A 5977-nucleotide genomic window follows, 5' to 3' on the forward strand; every position below is an offset into this window, starting at 1 on the left:
CTTGATCTATGAACAAAAATCCTATAAATGTCATGTTTGGAAACAAATACGAAATTTGAATTTGTGTATTCATAATACAAGTTTTGGATTCATTGATGGGATCCATGCTTCAGTAAAATACAATCAAGGATTCCTTTACTTAGAGATTTGGCACCCAGACCCATACAAGAATTTTGGTTACTACCTTCGTTGAAGAATCAAAATATGGAAACCAAGGGAAGATGAAGAGTCTGACATTACCCCAAAACCATAGCCCACCCCTAAGTACTTTCTCTGTATTCTATGGGCATGCAAATTGTACCAAAAATAATCCTTTGGAGAAAAGATGTATATCACAGTTTTTGGTCCAGTTTGGAAAGGCCCACTAGTGTAGATCATCTGATTTGGGCCATAAACCATTAAATCTATAGATAATGGATAAGGATTGGAGTTCAAAGAAGGGAAATTTTACCTCTTCATTATTTACATCCAATGCTAGCATTTTATATTACTTTTCAACAATATAGGGGCCTGGGAGGGATGAAGGTTGTTCTACTACATTAGATTTTCCTTGGCCTGCATCCTTGTATGAGATAGACAAAGGTGGCTTTCCAGGCCCCATAGCACCTCTAAGGAATATTGAAAGCATAACTATATTTGAATTTTTAGATATCCTATAATCAAACAAAAGTTACAGGTATTGCATTTGTTTACCTGATCCGAATTGGATCCATCAAGAACTGTCAAAGAACCATGACTGTATCAGCTTGGGACAAATCTCTAAAAATTCCAAAATAGCGATCAAAAACACCCTGAACTAGTGGCAATGGCAGCCAACGTGGAACGACAAGGACCTCGGTCAAAGCGCGCTGACCGAGGCCTTTGGATACTTTGTGGGAGGTCAAAGTAGCCCCTGGGAGGCTTGGATCAGGAAAATAAGGAGGTTTTTGATGTGCAATTAGCGCTTAGCTGGGCGAACAGGGCCATAATGAGGGAAAAGCCCAAGCACTCGGTCGCATGGAGGAACCGGAGAACCGTGGGTGGAAAAGCGAAAAACACTAACGTACAATGGCAGGACTCGTGCTCTAGAAAATCGGCAGTGTTGATTGAGGTGACCACAAATGGTAAGAGGTTTTGGACGAGAGCGGGGCGATTCCATACATCGATCGGCGCGTGGCAAGAGGAGGTTAGAGAAGACCACAGTTGATCGTGAGCTATCAGTCGAGCAAGTCAACCACGCGGGATGTGTGTATGGCGTCGGATCTGGAGGCCCCAGATCAGACGGTTGAGATCGAGCCCAACGGGGGGGAAGCAGAATCAGCGAAGGAATGAGCCACATTTTATAAGGATTTGGAATCCGTTTGACTGCCACGACAGAGGAAGAACGCATCCACGACGTAACTGAAGAAAGAAACCAACGAAGTAGGTTGGCGCCGTTTAGAGGAGGACATGTGGCCACTCCCTAAGCGTTCATGATGATGCCAAACAGGGAAATCCAAGTGCAGTTGCAGAAGGTGAATCGATAGAAGCCGATGAGGAACTGAACAGGCATTGGAACTAATGGCTAAAAATCATGAACAAAAACAGAATACAAAGTTGGAGTCAGTCAGAGTGAACCCCGAGAGGAGGACTGAACACTGAGAGACAGAAATCAGAGAAGAAGGCAGTAAGGCAAAAGCAGAAAGAGACAGAGGGCTAAGCTGACCAGTGGAAGCATCGAGCACCAGAGAGCTTGAGAGATTCAAGCCATCCCATAGAGGAATCTGTCCAGACTGAGCACCACATTTGGCTCTTTCCACTGAAGACTAGAAGGCCACAGAGCTGGTAGGAAGAAGAAGAGTCTGTGTACTCCAGTGGCTTGGGGAATCCAAGAACCACCCTGCTAAGCAAAACCTACTTCAAGAGAACTCACATTGAGTCCCTGTATTGTAATTCTCTACTTAAAGGCACAATAAAACAAGGCCACCACTGAAAGCTGGACCGGAGATGTAGCCCTGGAGAATAGGGTGAAATCCTTATTAATTTCTTGTGTTCTTGTATTTGCTTACTGTATTTCTCTGATGTCTTTCCATTCAATTATATGTGTATTGGCAATCTGATCGATCCGTTGCTTAAATAACATAGACATACTCCAACATATGAGTTTGTAATACCTTCATTTAATAAATCTTTAACTAAGGTCACTCATAGGGTGATTCTCAAATCATGTGGTATCAGAGGAAAAGGTTGTAAGGTTAGACAAGCTTGTGTTGGTTTAGCTATTGAATGCTCACTAGATCAAAGCTCAAATTAGGAGAAGGAGAGTTGGTTGAAACTAATCCTAAAATTGGGAGAGTCTATCCTTGGAAGACAATGTCAGAGGAAGGTTCTATGGGGCCGAACCCTCAATTCATGGAGAGTTTCCTAGCTATAAAGTCTATGGTAGAAGAAATGTATAGGGACTTTAGAAAGCATAAGGATGGAGATTCATCAGGTTCTAAACAAGATAAAGAAGAAGATGATTCTCATTCCCATGACCACTCAAAGGGAAAAGGGAAAGAGGAAAGCTTTCTCACACCTCCTAATAGCCCTGTGCATAATAAGAAAGCATCTTTGATTAAACTAGATGTTAAATTTGATTTGCCTATAAATGATGGAGAGCTAAATGCTAAAAAGTTGGACAATTGGATTAGACAACTTGATGTGTATTGCAGCGTGCGAAACATCGACTCATACAAGATCAAAATTCAGCTAGCAAGCCTACGCCTAGGAAACACTGCGTTGGTTTGGTGGGAAGGCAGAACCCAAGCCGACATAAAGAGACATGGTAAGACTATCTCTGTCTAGAGTGACGTTGTTTCTGCGATTAATAAGTAGTTATGTCCATTTGCCTACATGCAACAAGCCATGATGAGTTGGCAAACTCTTCAGTAGTTGAAAGGGAAAAGTGTGCAAGGGTATACTCAAGAATTTAGAAAGAGAGCATTGATTCTAAGGATCTCATTAGACTCACCAGAGACTCTTTTGAAGTACATTGGTGGTCTACACAGCTACATGAGGCATACCATCCTCATGTTTAATCCCACTAGTATAGATGAGGTATCTGTACAAGCTACTCGTCTAGAAGCTAGAGGAAAGAATGGAAATCCAGAAGTTGGGGGACCATCCCAACCCACTGCAAGTAAGAGAAAGGAGAAAAGAAACCAGAAGTGGAAAGCAAGGAAGGCTAACACTGCACAGAAAAGCAAGGCTTCATGCACTCACTATAAAAAGGAGGGGCATGATGATGAGCATTGTTGGATTCTGCATCCAGAGCTGAGACCTAAGAAGTCCGAGGGCAAGAAGAAGAAGACTGTTGCAACTATTCAAAAAGATTTGGGGTCAGACTCGGGATATGAAACAATCATTGCAGCCACAGGAATAAAAGGTAAGAATTCTGAAGCATCTACTAGTAATTCTGCTCAAACTATTATTGATGAAGAACATGGGAGAAAAAGACATGAGCTTTTTCATATTCGAGTTATTTCCAAACATCAAAATATTGATACTTTGTTTGATAGTGGCTCACAAGTAAATTTGATTTCTGAAGCAATTGTAAAGAAATTGGGATTAGCAACTACACCTCACAAGAAACCATACCCATTAGTATGGTTGAATGATAAAACACAACTACAAGTGACTAGACAGCACAAACTCAAGTTTTCTTTTGGGTCAACATTTGTAGATGAGGTTGAGTTAGACATAATTCCTTTGGATATATGTGGAATTGTTTTAGGAAGTCCTTACTTGTATGATAGAAAGGCTATTTTCTATAGAGCTGAGAACAAGTATCTACTTGTTAAAGATGGAATCGAATACTTTGTAAGAGCTCACAAGCTCAAGAATAATTATACTCTCATAAATTCTGGGCAGATGAAAAGAATGATAAATTCATGCAAACAATTCTTACTAATGGTTGTAAAGGAAAAGAAACCTGATAAAACCAATGTATTTGAGGGCTGTAATGCTCAACAGCAAGCTGATATAGAAAATATTGTTTCAGAGTATGATGTCCTGTTTCAGGAACCTAAAGGTTTGCCACCCAAAAAGGAAATAGTACATGATATTATTTTGCAGCAAGATGTTCCATTGCCTAACATTGGGATGTATAGGTTGTCTTCTTTAGAGAACGCTGAAATCAAGAAGCAGGTGCAAGAGTTGCTCGAGAAGGGGTTCATCCGGCCTAGCACATCACCATGTGGGTCACTAATCATTTTGGTGAGAAAGAAAGATGGCTCATGGGGAATGTGCATTGACTACCAAGCACTGAATAAGATAACAATCAAAAATAGTTATCCCCTTCCTCACATAGATGATCTTTTAGATCAATTCAAGGAAGCTGCTTATTTCACCAAGCTGGATTTGTACAGTGGATACCATCAGGTCAGAGTTGCAGAGCAAGATGCATGGAAGAGTGCGTTCAAAACAAAGTAGGGATTGTATGATTGGTTGGTTACGTCTTTTGGCTTGACCAGTGCCCCTGCTACTTTCATGAGATTAATGAATGATGTACTCAGGCCTTTTCTTGATGATTTTGTTATTGTGTATCTGGATGACATTCTGATTTTTAGTAAAATGTGGGAAGAACACTTAAAGCATGTTAAGCAGACATTAGATGTTTTGAAAAGAGAAAAACTTTATGTTAAACTCTCAAAATGTGAATTCGGCAAAACATCTCTAAATTATTTCGGTCATATAGTAGGGGGTGGTGAATTGAAAATAGATCCCTCTAAAGTGGCAGTCATTGTAAACTGGCCTAAACCCAAGTCTACTACAGAAGTGAGAAGCTTCTTAGGAGTAGCACAATATTGGAGGAAGTTCATTTCTAATTTTTCCTCAATTGCAGCTCCCTTACATGCTTTGACAGGATTGAACAAGGTGTTTAAGTGGGAAGACAAACATCAGAAAGCCTTCGACACCTTAAAAGAAAAGATTAGTACAGCAGATCTGTACTAGCACTGCCTGATCTACAAAGACCATTTGAAATCCAATAGATGCCAGTGACTATGCCATGGGAGTAGTGTTGACACAGCACGATAAACCCATATGTTATCATTCTGAGACTTTTAATCCTGCAGTAGTTAACTATCCTACATATGATAAATAATTGTATGCATTAGTTCAGAGTGTGAAAAAGTGGAAACATTACTTAATGGGACAAGAGACAGTAATACATATTGATCATCAACCACTTCAATATCTACACTCCCAAACTAAGTTGCAGCAATCAAGGCATTACAGATGGATTGGTTTTGTACAACAGTTTCATCTAGTCATCAGATATAAAAAGGGCATAGAGAAAAAAGTTGCAGACATGTTATCTAGACCCATTATAAATCCATATACTATACTTAAGCATAATTCTGTACTACATGAAAGTTACATTGAACAATATGCTCAAGATATAGACTTTAAAGATGTATATGCAAGTTTGAGTCAAGGCAAAAAGGTAGAAGAATTGGACTATCATGTGAAGGACCGACTCTTATATCATTGTGGGAAACTCTGCATTCCACAAACAAAGAGAGTAAAGATAATTAGAGAGACACACAATTCTCTGACATTAGGTCACTTTGGGGTAAATAAAAGAGTTGCACAGCTGCAAAGATTTTGTTATTGGCCGAAAATCAATGAGACAATTTCTAGATATGTAAGAGGGTGTACTATGTGTGCTAAAAGCAAGCCCAACAATAGAAAACTAGGCTTGTACACTCCTTTACCAGTTCCTTCTCACCCTTGGGAAAGTGTTTCCATGGATTTTGTTGGAGGACTGGCCAAATCTAGGAAAGGTCATGATTATCTGTATGTGGTTATGGATAGGTTCAACAAAATGTGTATTTTGATACCTTGTAATAAACATATTACAGCTAAACAAACTGCAAAATTATTCTTTGAACATGTATGGGTTCATTTTGGATTACCCACTTCCATTGTATCTGATCGAGACACCCGATTTGTGGGAAAGTTTTGGTCAAGTCTA

Source organism: Pinus tabuliformis, chromosome 9, assembly GCF_031772625.1.
Source record: "Pinus tabuliformis cultivar Carrire ecotype Pingquan chromosome 9, CPIR1, whole genome shotgun sequence".
Lineage (NCBI taxonomy): Eukaryota > Viridiplantae > Streptophyta > Pinopsida > Pinales > Pinaceae > Pinus > Pinus tabuliformis.